At 41.2% G+C, this 23,694-nt stretch overlaps 1 protein-coding gene across 1 annotated transcript in view; it reads left to right on the top strand.

Annotated features, from left to right (window-relative positions):
• Positions 1-23,694, top strand: part of LOC121292460 (protocadherin Fat 4) — a 410,751-nt gene that overhangs the window by 110,735 nt on the left and 276,322 nt on the right. The gene's annotated exons all lie outside the window — the stretch shown is intronic.

The raw sequence follows: 23,694 nt of genomic DNA, 5'->3' as shown, positions 1-23,694 counted from the left end.
TAATTAACCTGTTACTCAGCCCTGCAGTATGGAAGAGCTGAGAGAACTTAAATAGTTGAAACTGACTCCATCGAGATTAATTCAGCTTTATCATCCGGTCAGGTTCTTTGTTCTTCCTAGCCATTTACAACAATTCTGCCCTGTACATTAATAAATAGGAAACACACATAAAAACTAAATTAATAGAAAATCTTTATAACTGACAATGGCACTCACTTTTTGGACTGGTTAAAATGATCAACTTACCTGGAGTGATGGGCTTGTCAATTAGATACCACTGTTGTAATATTGCTCATTACATTCCAGTGTAGAATGTTTTTTGCAGTCATAAGTAATTGATTTGAAATCAGAGTAACGGTTAAAATGTTATCTGGTTACTCGTTTAGTGAATGATCTTATTCACTCATTGTTCCAGTTTCACTGCAGCCTGGAAACTGTACTTCCCTTTTCTTTCGTGCCTTTGTTGCTCAATGTAAGAAATGAAGCTTAAAGTTTTCATAAAAGTTAAAAGTTGAAATAACACAACATTGATCAGAGGAACAACAGATTCCAAAAATACAGGTTTCGCATGGAATCTTGCTCAGTGTGTGTTCTGGATAAAAAGTTTCAAATCAACTATGTTTGCTGCAGCCACACATTTCACTTTGAAGCCATTCTAAGTTTTTGTACATATGTGATGGATCTGGCCTGATGGTAGATCAGCTATGACACTTTAGATAACTGTTTTTGAATTACTTTACCAAGCCAAGTGAAATAGTTCATCCATTTGATTTATTTCCCTAACTTCACATTATTCAGCATAATTGTTCACATTGCTTAGTTGCATGACTGTGCAATACTCCTAAGTCCCACCATTCATGTTTGGTTTGAAAGACTTTTGGCATGAGATAGAAAGTTGCCAAAATTCACTTTCCTTGGGGCATTTGGTTTAAGATTACCTTTGTTGACAGTGAATCAAGATAAGAGTCCAGTCAGTATTTGAACTCATTCCTGCAAAATCAGTATTTCTCACTAGTGAGCCACACTACAAGTACAAGATAAATTCAGTATGAGACTTCTAGTCTGTCAAGGAACCAGAAATTAATGCCTCTCAAACTTGCCAGCTAGAGAGTAAGGAATCTAAATTTACTCTCATTCAAAAGAAAATTGAATCAATTCCTGTTCCAATAGAGTAAAGCGCTTTAGGTTAGGCAAAAGATTAAAATTGATTGCAGAATAACAGAGAGATCACAAAGGGTAAATAGGTGTTTCTTGTTGCAAATTTCATATAAAACATCATAAGCTGCAGAGGAAAGTTTCCTTTATTCTGCCTAACAATGTCTCAGAATCTCGAGCTCCTAAGAACATTCCCTACAGCACTGATGTTACGTGTGCATTTCCAAAACCAACCACTCCGATGTTGCCAAACTGCTTAAGATGAACTGGGTTGAGAATGCACAAGTTCATTTAATGTAGGACCCTTGCAGCTAGCAGGGAGGACAAAACATTTATACTTCATACGTAACTTGACAAAGAGTTTCAGAAGTAATAGCACACGATTCCTGAACACCACAATGTATAAGGTCCAAGAAGAACTCACACATCTAAACAATTGAACCTGTAGGGATAGTTGTTGTATGATTTCTGAGAAGAAAACATTTTTGTTGAAATGAAAAGGGGGAAGGAGGAGCATCTTTCTGAAGACCCACCATGTTGGTCATCAATTGAGAGGAGAGCTGTGATGAGGAGGAAGAATGCTGACCATTTCCTGATTTGTGAGTCTGGGCAAATTACTTTGTGAATTTCCCAATTGTAATTGAAATATATGCACCAATGGAATCTCGTGGGAAAAAAAATGGCTTCATAATTACTTCAATTTTCCAGTCGTTTTAATTTCATTTTGCCTATAGGACATTTTGACACAAGAAGCAAATTTTTTGTTTGCCTTTCTTTCTCATGTCAACTTGACTTGCCCTAATGTTCTTTTTCAGACCAGAGTTGATGGTTTCTTTAATTTGATGCCACAGTTGAACTTGAGAGCCAATAAGTACTTCAGTACTTATTGCTGAAGGGGACAGAGAATGCTGCTATATTTATGTAAATAATAATGGAACCATGTTTTCCTTTGTTGGATGAAACACGAATGACCACAGCTTATAGCTCACTATTTTAAAATGAATCTCTGTTACAAAATAATAAAAAGAGCGAAGGGAACTAATTTTCATTCATCCTTCGTAATCTTTTAAGCTGCGACTGTTGAACTTTTTTCTAGTATCTTTCAGGAAAGATCAACTTCATTGCCCCAGCTCCAGTCATCCTCAGCCTGTAGTCCTGTTGTTTCAAAAAAGCTCAATGCCTCTTTGTCACATGTACAGGTTGTTCTTGCACTCATTTTCATTTTCATTTCCATATAGTTTAAATAGACAATCATGTGATCTTATGAAATTTGTGATGTTGGCGTAATTAAAGATGACGTTATTTGCAATCAAGAAACAGGACAAGAATTTAGTATTCCCTAGGATTCATTTTTTTTGAATTGAGATGTTAATATCTAGGAACTTAGAATTCCCGGCTTATATTTAGCCTTTGGATTGTAACTCTTCATTTGTAATCAGAGGTGAAGAATAAGATTATAAAGGAAATCCCAAGTCAGAGCACTCCATTAGTTCCATAAAGATGTGTAATCATTCCATTCATATCTGAGAGCTTATTGCTGTGTTTGGCTTGCTGATAAGTTCACATCATGGGCCAGCTTTGGTGAAAAAATTACGACTTTAGAACTGAGCAAATTGGCCAAGAACTTGTCGTGAAGAAGAGATATACCATGATTTGTGAATCGCCACAAACTGCTGGCGTTATGCCACTCTGTCATCAGCTTTGCAAAAATGCATCTCAGCTTTAACTTCCTCGTGAATATCATGAAGTTGCCATACTTGCACATTAATTGTCCATTAAATGCACCACGGATAGTTAAATCTTTTAATTAATGGCTTAATTTTGACAATAGGATAATTGTTAATGACTGCCCCCTTGCTCAAAAGTTAAAAAAATAAGTGTGACGCCTCATTCCTTTAGTTTGTGAATTGTTTTAGGGGTTTTTTAAAATGCCAAACTTTTTTTTTCCTTTCTGCCTGTTTTCTGCCTTTAGCCTTTCTTTTCCTCTTTAATACAAAATCAAAATGCTACAGATGCCAGAGCTCTTTTCGTTCCTTTCTTTTCCTATATTTATTTCTCTTTCTGTACCTGATTTAATATTGAATCCGCCCTCTTCAGGCCCCCCCTCTCTTTATTTTCCAGTTTTTAAATCTCACTAAGGAGGTACACAATTGCTCCCATTGTTTCATCCTGTCTCGGATGCCCTGTTTTCCTCAATGCACCATTATGAAATCCAACTAAGATGCCCTGCTGCAGCAAAATCTGGCCCACTTATTAAAGTTTCTGAATGATGAACTTTCCTTGCATAATCAAATTGATTTTGTTTATTCAAATTGATACAACATAATTTTATAATTGTTGAAATGCCTGTTTGCGGGCTAGCTCTTGCAGTCTTCATATTTGATAAATCTAGCTTTACCAAAGTTGAGCATTTTTGGTGGTGGTAAATCATTCATGGTGCCAAATTGACATTGGGAACTTCACCTTCACTGAAATAGGAAAATAACTGCTTGAGAAAATTACTTCTGTGTTGCTTAATACACAGTAAATTCAAGGAGAAAGAATTTTCAGCAGCGCTATATGTTTAGCAATCACAGACTATTAGACTTCCAGCATCATCTGTTATTTTGACTTCTGTACTGGCATTGGGTGAGTTATGGCAATTGCTGATCAGGCCAGTAGATGGAGCACTGTACAGCCATAGAAAAATAAATCTCAAGAGGAAGGTAAAAGTGACAGGACTACCTTTGTCTTGCAGAAAGCAACTCGGAGGGGCTGGCCCCAAAACAAAATTAAAAGCGAGCATGGAGTTTATGCCCAGGCTATCAAACATTTCTAGTTGTAGGAGAAATGATGTTCAGCAATGGTAGACCTTAAAGAAGGAATGAAATAAAGGGTTGAGAATTTTCTGATGGTGTGCACCTGTTCATGGAAATAAAATATACTAATTTCACACCTTTTAAAGCTTTTGTCCTGTCTTCCACACACTTCAGAAGGAATGCTGAACTGTGAGAGACAGTGAGGGTAGGTTTAAGTTTGGGTGTGGACAGAAGACTTGTAGTTGCACTGCCTGCCCAATTTTCTTTTCCAATGACAGTTTCGATTTTGAAAGTGATCCAAACCTCCTGGGGGAAAGGGGCAGGACAGATGGGTAGAGTTCCAATCCTCCAGGATTGTCCTGGAGTCTGTAGGAATTACACATCCCCTGGGCACAGCTGCAGAAATCCGAGCAGGAAATAATAGAAGCGGAAGATCTGTTAATAAACATTAAAAGTCTTGGGTGTCTTGTGCATTGTAAGTGCCAAACTCTCTTCCTGTAACACTTTCACCATCACAATATTGCCTGTAAAATAGTGTACCCTCTGATTAACCTTAAGTATTAGAATTTTACGCTCAGCGTGCGGGAGCATGCCTGACACACCCGAGCGTAAAATGACGCACAATGACGTTGGGCGTACGTCCCTACGTCATCGCGCACTTCCGTGATATTTCGTTCGGCGGGCGCGCCCACCGATAATTAAAAGGCCTATTAAGGCCACTAACAACCTCATTAACTTGAAATTTACACTGCCCATCCAACCTTATGGTTGGCGGGCAGGCGAAAATGCCAAGTGGCCTTTACATCTTTTAGGAAACGTCATCAAGCGGGATGAGGTTTCCTAAAGCTAATACACATTAAATAAAAGGTTTTGGGATTAAAAACATGTCCTATCTCATGTGACAGAGGGGCCAGGTGTTATGAAATAATTACTGTCTTTTTACATTTTTTTAAAAAGCGCTTCAATCTCCCTGAGGCACGGAGCTGCCTCAGGGAGTTTGAAGTGATCTTTTGCGTGCATGCATGAACTGCGCGCCAGGCCCACTCTCCCCCCACTCCCCCCGCCCACACAGGCAGTGCTCAGCCCTGCTGCTCGCAATCCACACAGGGCAGACCTTAATTGGCCTGCCTGCATAAAATCGTGGTGTGGAGCTGATTGTGGGCAGCGGTCGGCTTCCTGACCACTCCCGCCAAGCACCCCTGCAAAAAGCAAACTCCTGCCCCTAGGAAATCTGTTAGAATATGCTTACGTACAATTCTTCTGTTGAATCATTCTTTGGTTGTTCTGATTTCTTGCAACTTACAGCTTTACATTATGTAGACACTTCTCATTTTGTATAATAGTGTCCAGTTACAGCTTTACTTTTGGAATGTACATTGGCTAATGTTTCCTTGCTTTTCCAGCGAGAAGTGGAGTATCTCTGAAAAACTTTTTGTTCATTTTATTTATCATTGACAGCCTTTCAGCTAATTCTTCACTACAGGTAATAAGATCAGTTCCACCATTCAGTTGTATTGCAAAAAAATCATAAAATAGTTTGCAACACAGTCGGGGTGGGAGGGTGGGGGGAGTTATTTTACATCGAAGTACACTACCTCACAAGCTTCTGAGTAGTGTTTAATAGTGACATCCTATTGTCAAGGTCAAGTGTCTAGAACAATGTCTCATAACAATTTACTGCAATATGTTTAAAGCTTTCAGCAGATACATCTAGTTGAAGAATTAGTCTGTCTCGTGTTGGCCTCTAATTTACCAGTACATAAAACCACAGCATGTTATATATACTACACAGTCATTACCCTGGGTTGGCACTGTTAAGTAGAACCTCCTTCAACTGCTACTGTTTAGCAGAACTATCTTTTTTTTCAAAAAAAAAGCATACAGCTTTTTCAGTGTATGTAGATTTCTGAGTTTTAAGAGAATGAGGCCAGCCGGGGTCACGGGTATATTTCAGTCTATCTGCACAATGTAGATGCTTAACATTGTGAGTTCAGAGGCACTCTTGTTAGTGTTACTCACTCACTTATCCTCAAGTGTTGCTAAGTGCAATATTTTCTGTGTTAAGTAAATATGGAATTTGATCATAAGTAGCTTGAAGTTAAGAGTCTAAAAATCTGATCTTAAGTAGAATTACTGGATCATTATAAAATTATTCAAACATGAGATTTGACCTATACTGAAGCGATAGAAAAGGAGAGCAGTTTTTAATTATTGTTTCATTTGGAACTGAGTAAAAATAACAACATTTAGCTAACGTGGCAGTGAAAGTCCAGATGCAGTTATTCTGCTCAGTTGGAGAGTGTCAGGGTTGGCAAGTGGCTTTGACTTAGTGTCACCAGTGAACAAATGGAAATGTTTGCTTTTCCTTCAGTGCAATTCTGAGCTCCTTTCGAGTGCCTTTTTATTATATGCCTCTAAGTGTCCAGACAGAAAGCACAGCTAAGGGTATGCACAGGATGGACATTTCAAAGGAACACAAGCAAACATTAAATAAACTGATGCTATAATTACTTCAGGTAATGGTAACAATGGCTGTTCTGCTTTTGTCGTTGAAGCTGTTGTGTCAGCTGCAATTCCTCATAGCCCCAGTGTACATCTTGTGCAACATTATCATCTCCTGTTGTGTCCGTTTGGGCTTTCACTGCAAAATGAATCAATTAATTAATTAATTAATTAATTTGGTAGTACAGAGCTTGAGTATTGCAGAAAAAAGACATTTTGTCAAAGCTTTTCGTCTTGCACGCATCAGGACAATCGCAAGAATACCAATGCCAGGGGAAGCAACAACTTTATACTGTATGAAAAGAGATGATTCGTTGGCAAGTGGACACTGTTTGGTAGAGGCATTGCCGTGGAGAATGCACCAGCTAATGGTGACTGACAGTTAACTGCCAAGTATTGTTTGAAACTTTAAACCAGGTAGCTTGACTCTGATTAGTCAAGGCATCACCCTAAACCCGCAAATGGCTATCATTTATTTTGTTTAGCTGAAACAGGTGCAATGTGTGTACATGTTCTTTCTGTCTGCAAAGAACAGGGCCCTGTGTATTAATATATGTAGCTTCCAGTGCATGCTGAGTGCCCGACTGATAATCTTAAATTGGCTGTCAGTGTAATTTTTAACATCCTGAGGATTGTTTAGCAAATGTCGTCTAATCGCGGAATCACATCTAATGTTGGACACTGTGTTTTGAGTTTTGCAAGCATGGGCTAGTTGGTTACGACCTGTACTTTGCCTGTTGTGAACAGTGGAAAGGACATACTGTTTGATATGATCTGCCAGCCTTTGGGACATTTGGGCTACATACCTAGCATTACACTGAGGATTAATTAGCATCACTTGTACACACATTGTGCCTGTTTCAGCTAAACAGGTTAAGTGATGGCCATTTACTGGTTCATTCCTCAGGGCAATACCTTGACCAGAGTCAAGTTGCCTGGTTTAAAATTTCAAAAAATGCTTGGCGATTAACCATCAGTCACTATTAACTGGTGCATTCTCCATGGCAACGCCTCTACCAATCAGTGTCCTCTTGCCAAGTAATCAGCACTCTCTTCTCACATAGTATAAAGTTGTTGCTTCCCCTGACATTGGTATTCTTGTGGTTGTCCTGATGAGTGCAAGATGAAAAGTTTTGACAAAATGTCTTTTTTTTTAGCAATACTTAGCTTAATTCAAGCAATATTTACTCATAATTGTTGTAAAATGCTGTTCAAAATTACTTATGATCATTTCAGCAGGCTGACGTGTTTGAAGATTAATGAAATTGATCAGTATGTATTCAGCATAGCTATTGGTTTACAAATTGGTCTATAAATCAACATTTTTTTATGTTTCCCACTCTTAAATTATACACAGCTGCACATGCTTGAAAGGTATATCATGACTTTCCCTTTCCCGACAAATCTCTCTTCTAACATTAATTATATAGTGAAATATGGAACTCGTGAACAACACCCTTTGAATGTGTCTGCCCAGTGGGAGCATGAGATGTATGGATTTACTGTCTAGTAGATGTTAACTCTTGTTATTTTTCAGCAAACGGCTGTTGGTGACTATCACCTAGCAGATATTGTTTTTAAGTTGATAAACCAAGGTGAAGGGCCAAGGCCCATTGTGCAAGACGCCACCAAGATTTAGAAGAGCAAGAGATGATGAGGTAAATCAGAAGGTGGTGCTGAGGTGATGTTAGGCTTCAGTGTTGAAATCTTGTAAATTGTGCAAGGCAGTAAAGACTAAAGAACTGGAAGTTGCCCCATGTGTCAGACTAGGATGCAATAGTCAGTCAGTCATGTGTTCATTAATTTGAGGCTGAGCCAATTGCTATTCATGAGTAGAGATACTTGCAAGATAGGTGACATCATTTCCTATTTGTATTGTAGTTTAAAATACTGTGATGATAACAGCTTGTTGCAAGGCTTGTCCCTAATTGTGTTTAAGTATGCATGGAACTAGAGAGAAAGAAAACATAGCTGTAAGAGAAATATTGGAGTAAAAATTAATCTGGGCCTTTTTTCAAATACAGATGCCCGCAAACAAATAGAAATTAATTCTTGGCTCTCAACTGCGGTGGCAGTGATGTAGTGGTATTATCTGGACTGGTAACCCAGAGACCCAGGGTAATGATCTGGGGACCTGGGTTTGAATCCACCATGACAGAAGGTGGAATTTGAATTTTTTTAAAAATGTGGAATTAAAAGCCTCATGATGACCATGAAACCATTGTTGATTGTGGTAAAAACCCATCTGGTTCGTTAATGTCCTTTAGCAAAGGAAATTTGCTCTCCCCACCTGGCCTGGCCTACATGTGACTCCAGACACATAGCAATGTGGTTGACTCTTAAATGCCTTCTGAAATGGCCTAGCATGCCACTCAGTTGTATCAAATCACTAAAAATTCAATAAAAAGGAATGAAACTGAACATACCACCTGGCGCCAACCTATGCACCGGAAATGACAACGGAAAACCCAGCCCTGATAATGTCCCAGACACCACCAACACCATCTCTGGGTATGTCCTGTCCCACCTGCAGGAAACATCTAGCAGAGGTGGTGACTCAGTGGTATACACTCGGGAGGGAGTTGCTGTGGGAGTCCTCAATATTGACTCTGGAAAGCTCCTGCATATTAACAAGTACCCCCCCCCAACCCGCCCGCCCTCAGCTGATGAATCAGTGCTCCTCCATGTTGAACATCACTTGGAGGAAGCACTGAGGGTGGCAAGGGCACAGAATGTACTCTGGGCAGGGGACTTCAAAGTCCATCGCCAAGAGTGGCTCAGTAGCACCACCACAGACCAAGCTGGCTGAGTCATAAAGGACATAACTGCTAGATTAGGTCTGCAGCAGGTGGTGAGGGAACCACCAAAAAGGAGAAACATGCTTGACCTCATCCTCACCAACATGCCTGCCATAGATGCATCTGTTCATGATAGTATTGGTGGGAGTGACTACTGCACAGTCCTTGTGGAGACAAAGTCCCGCCTTAACATTGAGGATACCCTCCATCATGTTGTGTGGCACTACAACTGTGCTAAATGGGATAGATATTGAACAGATCTAGCAGCTCAAAACTGGGCATCCATGAAGCGCTATGGGCCATCAGCAAGCAGCAGCATAATTGTACCACAATCTGTAACCTCATGGCCTGTCATATCCTCCACTGTACCATTACCATCAAGCCATGGGATCAATCCTGATTCAATGAAGAGTGCAGGAGAGCATCCCAGGAGCAGCACCAGGCATACCTTAAACTGAGTCTGGTGAAGCTACAACACAGGACTGTTTACATGCCAAACAGCATAAGCAGCAAGTGATAGACAGAGCTAAGCAACTCCACAACCAATGGATCAGGTCTAAGCTCTGCAGTGTAAATGGTGGTGGACAATTAAATAATTCACTGGAGGAGGAGGCTTCACAAATATCCTCATCTTCAATGATGAATGAGCCCTGCACATCAGTGCAAAAGATAAGGCTGAAGCATTCGCAACAATCTTCAGCCAGAAGTGCCAAGTGGGTGATCCATCTCAGGCACCTCCGGAGGTCTCCAGCATCACAGATGCCAGGCTTCCACCAATTCAATTTATTCCATGTGATATCAAGAAACAGCTGAAGGCACTGGATACTGCTAAGGCTATGGGCCCTGACAATATTCTGGCAATAGCACTGAAGACTTGCACTCCAGAACTTGCCATGCCCCTAGCCAAGCTGTTCCAGTGCAGTTATGACACTGGCATCTACCTGGCAATGTGGAAAGTTGCCCAGGTATGTCCTGTACAGAAAAAGCAGGACAATTCCAACCCGGCCAATCACCGTCCCATCACTCTACTCTTGATTATCAGTAAAGTGATGGAAGGAGTCATCAACAGTGCCATCAAGTGACACTTGCTTAGCGATAACCTGTTCACTGACGGTCAGTTTGGGTTCCACCAGGGTCACTCAGCTCCTGACCTCATTACAGCCTTGATTCAAACATGGACAACAGGGCTGAACTCCAGAGGGCAGATGAGAGTGACTGCCCTTGACATCAAGGCAGCATTTGACTGAGTGTGGCAAGAAAGAGCCCTATCAAAACTGGAATGAATGGGAGTTGGGGGAAACTCTTCGCTGGTTTGAGTCATACTTAGCACAAAGGAAGATGGTTGTGGTTGGAGGTCAATCATCTCAGGTCCAGGACATCATTGCAGAAATTCCTCAGGATAGTATCCTAGGCCCAACCAGCTTCACCTGCTTCATTAATGATCTTCCTTTCATCAAAAGGGCAGGAGTGGGGATGTTTGGTGATGATTACACAATGTTCAGCACCATTTGCAATTTCTCAGATACATGTCCAAATGTAACAAGACCTGGACAATATCCAGGCTTGGGCTGACAAGTGGCAAGTGTCATTCGTGCCACACAAGTGCCAGGCAATTACCAACAAGAGAGAATCTAATCATCGCCCCTTGACATTCAATGGTACTGTCATTGCTAAATCCCCAACTATCATCATCCTGAGGGTTTTTATTGCCCAGAAACTGAACTGGATTAACCATATAAATACTGTGGCTACAAGAGAGGGTTGGAGGCTAGGAATCCTGCAGCGAGTAACTCACCTTCTGACTCCCAAAGCCTGTCCACAGTGCACAAGTCAGGGGTGTGATGGAATGCTCTCCACTTGCCTGGATGAGTGCAGCTCCAACAATGATAAAGAAGCTTGACACCATCTAGGACAAAGCAGCCCGCTTGATTGGCATCCCTTTCACAAACATTCACTCCCTCCTCCACTGACGCACAGTGGCTGCAGTGTGTACCTTCTGCAGGATACACTGCAAAAACTCACCAAGGCCTGTTTTGTAATTTCCAAGTCCATGACCGCTACACCTAGAAGAACAAGGGCAGCAGATACATGGGAACACTGCCACCTGGAAGTTCCCCTCCAAGCCACTCACCATCCTGACTTGGAAACATATCACTGTTCCTTCACTGTCGCTGGGTAAAAATCCTGGAACCCATTCCCTAACAGCACTACACCACATGGACTGCAGTGGTTCAAGAAGGCAGCTCACCACCAACATCTCAAGGGCAGTTAGGAATGGGCAATAAATGCTGGCCCAGCCAACGAAGCCCACATCCCATGAATGAATCTTTAAAAAGCTGTTGGGCTAGGTCACACTTCACAGGCGTCCCACCTAATGATAACAAGCAGTTTAGGGTCACCTGTTTTGCTGGCAGTGGCTTTCAGGTATGTCCAGGAAAGGGGGATTGGTGTAGATTATAAGCAGAGGGGCTGGGAGAAATGACTGCACTGGATGGGGAACGACTTTGTACACGTAGCTGTATTGGTGAGCACCGAAATATTTTTGCATAGAGGCCCTTATGCAGGAGTTAGGCCTGGTACTTCCATATTAGAGGGGCTGAACAAAGCCTAAAAATGGGCCCCACAGGTTTTATCAGCGGGGGCAACCCCGACTCAGATGAAGCATCAGCTGTCCCACAGCTAAATTAATGTGTTTTGCTTTTTGGACATAAAAAGGACACAGCACATTCAAATTTCTACCCCATTAGGTTTAAAGGAAAAGATAGAATCATGGTAAGTTTACAGCACAGAAGGAGAACATATGGCCCATTGTATCTTGCCGGCTGAAAAAAATGAACAATCCCACTTTCCAGCATTTGGTCCGTAGCCTTGCAGGCTATGGCACTTAAGGTGCACATCCAGGCTCCTCTTACGTGAGGTGAGGCTTTCTGCCTCTATCACCCTTTCAGGCAGTGAGTTCCAGACCTCTACCACTTTCTGGGTGAAATAGAATCCTCATCTCCCCTGTATTCTTTTACCAATCACTTTAAGCCTCTGCCCCCTAATCACTCACCTCTCTACTAAGGTAAATAAGCCCATCCCTTCTACTCTTTCCAGGCCTCTTACAATTTTGTACACCTCAATCCCCTCAGCCTCCTCTGTTCCAAGGAGAACAACCCCAGTCTACCCAATCTTTCCTCATAGCTACAATTTCCAGTCCTGGCGACATCCTTGTAAATTTCTTCTGTACCCTCTCTAGTGCAGTTACATAATTTCTGTAATGAGGTGACCAGAACTGCACACAGCACTCAAGGTGTGGCCTTACTAATAGTTCCAGCATAAACTGTCTGCTCTTATATTCTATGCCTTGGCTAACAAAGAAAATGACTCGATATGACTTCTTGACCACCTTATTGCCCTGCCCTGCTATTCTTTTGCCTTGTTTGACCTCCCCAAATGCATCACCTCATACTTACCTGGGTTGAATTCCGTTGCCACTTCTCTGCCCACCTGGCCAGCCCATTGATATCTTCCTGCACTTTACCGCTAACCTCCTCACTATCAACCAAGTGGCCAATTTTTGTGCCGTCTGCAAACTTCTTGATCATTCCCCCTACATTTAGTTCTAAATCATTAGTATATACCACAAAAAGCAGGGGAACTAGCACTGAGCCTTGCAGAACCCCACTGGAAACAGCCTTCAAAAACCTCCATCAACAATTACTCTTTGTTTCCTGCCACTGAGCCAGTTTTGTATCCAGCTTGCCACCTTCACATGCGTTTTTATTTTTTTAACCAGGCTGCCATGTGGGACCTTGTTAAAAGCCTTGCGAAAATCTATGAAGACCACATCACTGCAGTACCCTCACCAATCCTCCATGTTAATTCCTCAAAAAATTCATTAAGTTAGTCAGATACGACTTTCCCTTAAAAAACCCATGCTGATTGTCCTTTGACTAATTTATGCCTTTCTAAGTGACAGGTTATCCTGTGTCTCAGAATTGATTCCAATATTTTGCCCACTACCAAGGTTAGACTGACTGGCCTGTAATTATTTGGTTCTTCCTTCGCTCCCTTTTTAAACAAAAGTACAATGTTAGCAGACCTCCAATCCTCTGGCACCACACTTGTATCCCGTGAGAATTGGAAAATGATGGCCAGACCTTCTGCTATTTCTCTCTGGTTTCTCTTAATAGCCTGGAGGACATTTCATTCAGCCTTGGCGATTTGTCCACTTTCAAGGATGCTAATCCCCTTAATACTTCCCCTCTCCCTATGTTTATCACACCCAGTACTTCACACTCCTCCTCCTTGACTACACTGTCTGCACTGTCCCCGTCTTTTGTGAAGACAGGCACAATGTATTCATTAAGAACCAGACCCTTATCTTCTGACTCCAAACATAGGTTACCTTTTAATTTTTTTTTTGGGCCCTACTCTTTCCTTAATAATATCCTTAAATCATATTTTTCCCATCTCTAATTATGATGTTTGTAAACAATGCCTAAATTGTAACACTTAGCTGCAATTTACTCAGCTTGTACTGAATGAATAGATGTAGTTGCAGTGCCTGATGTGAGTTTAAATGGAATGAAGAAAACAAAGACTAATATTTTGCATTATTAAGATCCTCTGTTTCTGATAATTATTACTATTTAAATTTGCTCAATAGTTGAATCAAAGTACTTGTCAAATAATGAAGATCAATGGCTGAAAAGTTATCTAATGGTGTGTTCATGGCTGTGGACTAAACATACTGTTGCACGTGAAGATAGGGAGGAAACATGACTGGCTGCACAAAGTCGTAGTTCTATCCTGGCTCCACTGTGTATTGTCTGACATGATGATTCTGTGTCTAACTACTCCCCAGAGAGCAGAGCTATTTATTTGAAAACAAATGACAGGAAAGCAGCACCATTCACCATAACTGATTCACACTCTGCCCATGCATTCTCAATTGTAGGTTTTGCAGCTTGGTTAGCATCTCCCCCACAACCCCCACCACTTCCTCCATCCCCTGCATTTTGACGGGACACTAGACAAGAATGTGACTCCGGGAGTTATCTTTGGTTGCATTTTCTGGTAATCTTTGTTTCGTCTGTTTTAATTTCCTAAGTTTAATTCTTTTATTTAGAGAAATTCAGTTCTCTCCCTCCCTTCTGATTCTCTCCTCAGTCTTCCTCTCTCTTCCAATCACCAAACAAAGCAAAAAAAAATTAATAACATTGAGGCATTCTAAACAATCATTTTATAAAAAAATTATTTGGAATGCAGAAATTGTATAGATTAACTTCATGTTATTAGGTATAATAACATTTTTTGTAATGGCAGGAAGTAGGAAGGGTGTTCTCTGTAACATGGCAAACATGCCTCACCCTTTGCTTCTTCGTTTTTGTGGAAACATGCCAAAATTTCTTTGTGTTAATTAGAATGAAAAGTTGTTTTAATGTGCATGTAAATTTCCTTGGAAAATATGTTTTATGATCAGTATGAATTATAAAGATATCACAGTACAATAAATCCTTCCAATCCCCTCACTTCATTTATTGGTTGAAACATAACAAGTTCATTTTACTTTCTGGAGTCTTGCCAAAAGTAATATAATATCGAGAGTGCGGTAATATTGAGATCTTTACATTTATTTGTAAGGAGAGTGTTCTCCATCTTGCAAGCTTCGCTATTAACAACCAGAATTAGAGCTCTTTTATTTTGATTTTATAACTGTAGTAATAATACTTATAGTTTCTTTTTTTGTTTATGAAATTTAATTTACTTGATGTTCATCTGAATTTATAGACCCTTTCCACCACAGGAAGTTTAAATAGCTGAGAATAAGATTTTGGAGAGGGAAGAACAAAGTTATTTGCTAATAAATCAAGTTTTGTAAAGTGGCAGATACATACTCTTACAAACATTACAGCTGTGAGTGCTGTGAGCCCTGTGCCTTTGATTATCAGCAATGCCTTTGCTTTCATCTCATGCCAGCCATGTACTAAGAACATAAGAAATAGAAGCTAGAGTAGGTCATTCGGTCCCGCAAGCCAGCCCTGCCATTCAATAAGATCATGGCTGATCTGCCCCAGGCCTCAGATCTTTTTTCGTGCCAGTTCCTCATAGTCCTCAGTCCACGATATTTCAAAAATCTATCCACCTCTTCTTTATATACTTTCAGTGATCTAGTCTCCACAACTTTCTGGGTGGAGAATTCCAGACATTCACTACCTTCTGAGAAAAGAAATTCCTTCACATCTCAGTTTTAAATGAGCATCCCCTTATTCTGTATCTACGTCCCCTAGTTTGAAATTCCCCCAATTAGTGGAAACATCTTCTCAACACCGACTCTGTCAAGGCCCCTCAGAATCTTGTACGTTTCAATAAGATTGCCCCTCATTCTTCTAAACTTTAATGAATAAAGGCCTAACTTGTTTAGCTGTTCTTGATAAGTCAACCCCTTCATCCCAGGAATCAGCCAAGTGAATCTCTTTTGAACTGCCTCCAATATCCTTTCTTAAATACAGGCACCAAAACTGTACACAGTACTCCAGGTGCTGCCTCACCAACATCCTGTACAGTTGTAACAAGATTTCTCTATTTTTAAACACCAACCCCCTTGCAATATAGGCCAAAACTCATTTGCCTTCTTAATTACTTGCTGTACCTGCATGCTAATTTTTTGTGTTTCATGTACAAGAACACCCAGATCACTCTGTGCTGCACTTTTTTTGGAGCCTCTCTCCATTTAAGTAATAGTCTGCCTTTTGATTCTTCCCACCAAAGTGCATGACCTCACACTTATCTACATTAAACTCCATCTGTCAGGATTTTGCCCAGTTACTCAGCCTATCTATATCTTCTTGCAGATTCCTTATGTCCTCGTCAAAACATGCCCTCCCTGCTATTTTTGTATCATCAGCAAATTTGGATACATTACACTTCCCCCTCCTCCAGGTCATTAATATAGGTAGTAAATATTTGAGGCCCTAGGACTGATCCTTGTGGCACTCCACTCCACGTCTTTCCAACCTGAAAAAAACCCATTAATCCCGACTCTCTGTCTTCTGTGTGTTAACCAATCTTCGCTCCATACCAATACATTACCCCCAATACCGTGAGCTTCTAGCTTGTGCAATAATCTTTTACGTGACACCTTATCGAATGCCTTCTGGAAATCCAAATACACTACACCTACTGGTTCCCCTTTATCAACTCTGCTTGTTATATCTTCAAAGAACACTAGCAGATTTATCAAACATGATTTCCCTTTCACAAAACCACGTTGACTCTTGATTGATTGTGTTAAGCTTTTCTAAATGTCTTGCTATTTCTCCCTTAATAATGAACTCTAGCATTTCCCAACGACAGATGTTAGGCTGACAGGCGCATAGTTTCCTGCTTTTTGTCTCTCCCCCCTCCCCTTTCTTGAACATCAGCAGTTTTCCAATCCACTGGGACCCTCCCGGAAACCAGTGAGTTCTGGAATATTCCTACCAATGCCTCTGCAGCCGCTTCCTTTAAAAACCTTGGATGCAGGCCATCATGTCCTGGCAACTTGACTACTTTAGACACTCCACCCTGCTCTCTTGCCCACATGTCTGTCCTTGGCTTGCTGCATTGTTCCAGTGAAGCCCAACGCAAACTGGAGGAACAGCACCTCATCTTCCGACTAGGCACTTTACAGCCTTCCGGACTGAATATTGAATTCAACAACTTTAGGTCTTGAACTCCCTCCTCCATCCCCACCCCCTTTCTGTTTCTTCCCCCTTCCTTTTGTTTTTTCCAATAATTTATATAGATTTTTCTTTTCCCACCAATTTCCATTGTTTTTAAATCTTTTACGCCCCCCCTCCCCCACTAGAGCTATACCTTGAGTGCCCTAACATCCATTCTTAATTAGCACATTCTCTTAGATAATATCACCAACTTCAACACCTCGGTGTTCTTTTGTTCTTTTGTCTGTGACATCTTTTGATTATCTGCTCCTATCACTGCTTGCTTGTCCCTACAACCACAACCCCCTCCACTTCTCTTCCCCCACCCAACCTTAAACCAGCATATATTTCACCCCTCTCCTTGGATTCACCTAGTTCTGTTGAAGGGTCATGAGGACTCGAAACGTCAACTCTTTCCTTCTCCGCCGATGCTGCCAGACCTGCTGAGTTTTTCCAGGTAATTCTGTTTTTGTTTTGGATTTCCAGCGTCCACAGTTTTTTGTTTTTATACCTTTAGTCCCATTAGTTTGTCAAATACTTTGCCCCTCGATATAGAGACTGCTACAAGATCTTTCCTCCCATTAGCTCCTTACTTATCTGATATCTTCGGGATGTTTATAGTGTCCTCCACCATGAAGACCAATGCAAAATATTGGTTTAAATTATCTGCCATTTCTCTGTTCCCTGTTATCAATGCTGCAGTCAGATGCTGTGATGCGTGATCACTTTTAAGGATGGTCTCTCCCATACCACACTTCAACTCCAATCTTTTTTTAAATTCATTCTTAGGATGTGGATATCACTGGCAAGACTGACATTTCTTGCCCAACCCTAGTTATCCTGAAAAGGTAGTGATGGGTCTTCTTGAACCGTTGCTGGTTGATGCAACTAAATGTTTGCAGAACTACTTCAGAGAGCAGTCGAGAGTCAACCACATTGGTGTGGAACTGGGGTTATGTATAGGCCAGCCTGGCGAACTGGTTTCGTCCCTAAGGGGCATTAGTAAACTAGTTTTATTTTTAAAGCAATCCAGCAGCTTCATCATTACTTTTACTGATACCTTTTATTTCAAAATTTTTAAAAAATCTCAAAAAAGTGGGATTGGAGCTCACTTTCTCTGGATTGCTAGTGCAGTAACCATTATCAAATACTACTTTACCATTGTCACTAATGCCACTGGTGATATATTGATGGTGTCTAGTATCAGAGCATTATTGGTGGAACCTTCCGGTCCCACCTACTGCGAGAATTACTGGTGCCGCCAAAGTCAATGGAATTTTGGCTGGCTCGCTGCATTCTGTCACATGAGCAGAGGCATGTTATTAATTAAGTTTTAAGTATTTATTTTATTTTCATTTGCTTCAGGAATCCTCATCCTGCCCGTGGATGAGGTTTCCTAAAAGGTACAAAGGCTACCTGGCCTTATCCCCTGCCCACCAACCGTAACATTGGACGAGCAAGGAAAAATTCGATTTAATTGATCCTTTAATAGCCTTAACAGGCCTTTTAATTATCAGTGGGCGCACTGCTGACGCTGGCATATGCTAGCCGAATGAAATATCGGGTGCTTGCCCGACGTCAACGTGTGTGATTTTACGCTCGAGCAGGTCGGGTGTGCGCCTGCCCATTGAGCTAAAAATTTTGCCCTTAAACTCTGCCTTGCATAAATTCTGCATGGGATCTGATACATTGGCAATTGGCTACGAAATGCGGACACAGCTAATTTTACCACCCTTGTGCCTACACTTAATGCTTATCCAACAACTTCTGCCAGGTGTTCATGCTCAGCAGCCTCTTCATTTTTTTGCAGCTTGGTGTTATTAAACAATATGAAAAGTGCCATGTAACTATAAATGCATCCATTCTGTTGAGTGAAAGCGCTTGTAGTACTGAACACCTGCTGTTTTTATAGTGCCAGTCTGTCGGGGGGCCAAGTGCACATCATTATGGCATTTTTTTTTATTGAGAAATAGTGCTAAAATGAGAAACCCATTTAAGTGAACCTCACAGACAGTCTTAATTACTGCCATACTGTTTGTTTTCTCATAGCATCCAAACAAGGTTACATGCGGAATTAATTTGCAAATGTTCCATAGTAAGTAACAAATTATTTGGTCTACCGATTCCACTTGTTACATAATGGAGGCAGAGGATAACTACAGCAGACTGGTTGACCCTGATTTTGCAGTAAAACAGTGAGGCTATCGGCACCACTGTGGTTAAACAGTACATCGACCAGCAACTTCTGGCAATTGCATATACACCAGTTATATAGTCATAGAGTCATTTATGGCACAGAAGGAGGCCATTCAGTTGACTCTCCACAGAGCAATTCTGTTAGTCCCATTTCCCCGCTCTATCTCCATAGCACTGCAAATTTATTTCCTTAAAAACATATTGAATTTCCTTTTGAAATCATTGATCATCCCTGCTTCCCCCATCCAGTGTAAAAACAAGTTCTTCCTCACAGCCCCCCTGCAACTCTTGCTGAAAACCTTAAATCTGTGTCCATGGTCCTTGCACCGTCAGCTAATAGAACAGGTTTTCCTTGTCTACCTTATCCAGTACTGTCATAATCTTGTATACCTCTGTCAAATTTCCCCTCAGTCTCCTTTTCTCGAAGGAGAACAGCCCCAATTACTTAAACTTAACCTTTTAGCTAAAATCCCTCATCCCTGGAACCATTCCAGTAAATCTCCTCTGCAACCCCTCAAGAACCTTCACATCCTTTCTGAAGTGTGGTGGCAAGAGTTGGATGCAGTACTCTATTTGTGGCCTAAGCAGAGCCTTATAAAGGTTCAGCATAACTTCCCTGCTTTTGTACTCAGTATCTCCAAGATCTCATGTGCTTTGCTAACCATTCTCTCAATATATCCTACCAGCTTCAGAGACCTATGAACATGCAACTTCCTTTTCCCTAGTCACTCTTTAGTTTTGAGCCATTAAGTCTATATAACCTCTCCCTAACCCTTTAGCCAAAATGCATCACCTGACATTTCTCTATTAAATTCTTTTCGCTGCTTGGCTGTACATTCTGCTAGTCTATCTATGTCCTGTTGCAGTCGATTTGTATCATCCTTTTTATTTGCTATTCCTCCAAGTTTGATATTGGGAAATTTTGAAATTTCATTCTGAATTCCAATATCCCAAGTCATATATATTATATAGTTTTTACGTGTACATACATATTGACCCCAGGGGAACACCATTACCTACCATCCTCCAGTCTGAAAAATAACTGTTTACCACAGCTCACTCTTTTTCTAACCTTAAGCCAATTTTTATCCAAGCTGACACTGATCTTTCTATTGCATGAGCCTTAATTTTGTTAACCAGCCTTTTATGTGGTACTTTGTCAAACACTTTCTTAAAATGCATATGGACAACATCAATTGCATTCCCTTCATCAATCTTCTGTTACCTCATCAAAAAATTCAATTAGATTAGTCAAACATGATCTGCCTTTACAAAACTATGCTGGCTTTCCTTAATTAACTGAAACCTCTCCAAGTGCATGTTGATTTTTTTCCCTAATTATTGTTTCTAAAACCTTACCCACCACTGATAGTAAACCAACTGGCTTGTAGTTAGGCCTGTCTTTATATCATTTTTTGAATAAGGGTGCCAGATTTGCTACTTTCCAAGCCTCTGGCATCACCCCTGTATCTAGGGAAAATTGAAAGATTATAGCAAGCCCTTTCGCTACCTCCACCCCACTCCCTTTAGCAACCTGGAAATCCATTTATTTTATACCATAGAGGGCCAAACTCACAAACCATTTCCAGTATGTTTGTAATTGGTTTGAACAAAACCTGCCAAATTAATTAGACTGGTCTCCCCAATACTTCATAAATGTAACTGCCAACTCCTTAGCCTTAGGCTCCATAGACCTGATGCTACAACCCAGTGCTCTGCTCTGTGTAGCAGTTATTACCATATAATGTATCAACATTTTCAATATTTGGCCAACCAGCAAATCTAAATCTTTTTTTGCTTGTTGAAACTTATTTAAAAGCGTGAAATCATTTTGGTAGCACTGATGTGCATTTCCAAGCATTTCTCAATATTTGCCATTTGCCCGCAGATCTCTATCAGAGGTAATCCTTTTCATTAAAACAGTCTGCTTTCCCAGAGAATAGAATGTCATTTACAGACTGGTATATTCTAATTACTTTCATTTGGGGCCATTAAAGAAGGGAATGAATTATAGCAATATTTAGCCTATGGATAATAATAGGTATATTGTTTCCAATGTGATGAGTAATTTAAAGAAAATAAAAACTTAAAGAGTAGTTTAAAGAAAAAGAATAGTGCTGAGGGTATGTGAAAAATTAATGACTCCCAGCAGTAATATAATTTTGGCTTGGGTAGCCTTGCACCAATGTAGGAAGTCTGTTCACAAACAATAAATTTTAGTGATAAACCATTGAGGATACCTTGAAGTGCAGCCTAAAGCAAATGAATATTTGAGAGGAAAGGCATGCACAAAGATGTTTCTTTACCAAGAATGTACATCATCAAGCCACATTTATTTTAGAGTAGACTGTTTATCGTGAGGAAATTGCGCTTTAGCTTTACTCATCCTTCTTTTTACTCTGCTATGATAATGGCCCAGATCTCCCGAGCAGCAGCAATGATGAGAGGATTGTCACTGCGCTCGGAGATTCCCCCATCTTGATGCTGCTGCAAATTTCTTCCAGGATTTTTGGATCCTGGCTGTCACAGAAATGTGCAGCACAGCGACCCTCAGGGAACTCTTGCAGAGCGGAGTAGAATCAGGGGAAGAGAAGAACAAAAACAAAAATAGCTGGAAAAACTGAGCAGGTCTGACAGCATCTGCGGAGAGGAATACAGTTACCGTTTCGAGTCTGTATGACTCTTCATCAGAACTGACAAGGACTGACAACTGACAGAAGACAAGAACAAGTCCCTTTTTATGGCACTAGCTGCTGTATGGTAAGTTTAAAAGCCCAGTCTTTGAATGAGTGAGTGGGTGAATGAATGGGTGAATGGGTAGGTGATGGAGTGCGTTGGTGGGTAAGGTGGGTGAAGTGCGTAGGTGGGTATGTGGGCAAGATAGTAGGTGGGAGGGTGGGTGAGTGGGTATGTGGGCGAGGTGGTAGGTGGGTAAGTGGGTGAGTGGGTGAGGTGAATGAGGGTGAGGTAGTAGGTGGATAAGTGGGTAGTCCAGTCGGGAAGGTATTTGGGTGATCAGAGGGCTAAATGGTTGGTCGGGGGTACTTGGTTAGGTCGGACGGAGTCATCGGGTCAGGGCGTGAGGTAGTCAGGTCGGGGGATTAGGTGGTCAGGGGAGTCGTCGGGTTGGATCGAGTGTAATCAGGTGATCGGGGGGATAGTTGAGTTGGGTCTGGTCAGTGGGGGTAGTCAGTTGTTGAAGAGGATAGTTTGTTGGGGTTGGGGGTGATGGGGGTCTCAGTTGTGGAGTTACCAAGATTTTAGACAAGGTATTAATCTATCTAACATTTCCTGGCTAACTTTTCAGGTAAGTACGTCGGAACTGTCCGAAGTCTTCGACTCTAACTCAGAGTTGGAGACATTTGCAGAAGGTCCCGGCAAGGAAGGCTAATGCCCATCGAAAGCTTAAACTTTCCGGGCAAGTTCCATGGAGGTCTGCACATTAGGACTTCCGACATGCACCTTCAGCTGTAGATGCAGTCTCCGATGTCTAGAGGATTTGGCCCACAGCTGCACACAGTTATGAGAAGCTATAGGCCTAGAAATCAGTGCAGGGATTGCATGGGTAGGCACAAGGCACACCCAATATTGAACCTCATTTACATGTGATTTATGAGCTGCAGCCACTTGCAAGGATTAGGCCTGAAGCTTGCTGGCAAAGTAGATTTCAATTTTAGGCCACTGCATCACTGGTAGCAGCCTTCAGCCAGGATTTGGAAGAGAGGACGAAGCAATTGGGCAGGAGGGGGTGATCATGAGTTGGTAATGAATGGTCTTTAGCCATGAACCAGCTGAATTCAGGCAGTTCAATTTGGCCAAGGAGATGTCAAACAGGAGTTAGGCCTGCTACTTGAATATGCAAAGACTGTAACATCTGCTTCTTATGCAGGCAATGGATACCTCTTTCTCTGCCTTTCTCAATATGGGATGTACCACATTTCTGGCATAGGATGAGTGCATTCCTCTCATGCACTATATTAGATGTTATCAGCATCAATGCCATAACAAAGGGTAGAATTTCCTTGGGGCTTTGCAATCTCCATCTGCAACCTCGGGGAAAACTGTAGAGGATCAGTGTAAATGGCTTTACATCAGTTCTGCTAAGGTTTCACAGATTTCCTGTTAGAGTGATGGTGTTAGATTGAAAGAACTCCTGTGGAAATGCCAGAAACATTTGTTTTTCTAGAACATTAGCAAACCTCAGTTGGTGACAGTGGAACTGGTGATATTGTGAGGTAAGCGAGATAGGAATGATACTGGCCTGAATTTTGCAGTAGGAATTACAATGAGGCTATCAGTGCTCGTGGTTCTGCTGGAATAAATTGGACAAAAACTTTCATTGTCCATACATGCACAGTTAAAGACAGAAATCAGGAAGTTGCTGTTTGAGTTGCCCTGCTCCTCCAGAAGTTTCGTTATACCAGTACCTTGCTGAACGAATCAACATTAAAAATGATGAAAACTTACTATTTGGATTGGGCCAGGCCTTGGTTTGGGGGGGGGAGTGTTCTTTTTTGTTCATTCATAGGATGTGGACTTCGCTGGTGCAAAGAAAGC

The sequence above is a fragment of the Carcharodon carcharias genome, chromosome 1, assembly GCF_017639515.1.
Source record: "Carcharodon carcharias isolate sCarCar2 chromosome 1, sCarCar2.pri, whole genome shotgun sequence".
Lineage (NCBI taxonomy): Eukaryota > Metazoa > Chordata > Chondrichthyes > Lamniformes > Lamnidae > Carcharodon > Carcharodon carcharias.
The sequence above is the reverse complement of the archived record's forward strand: the minus strand, read 5'-3'. Positions and strand labels throughout refer to the sequence as shown.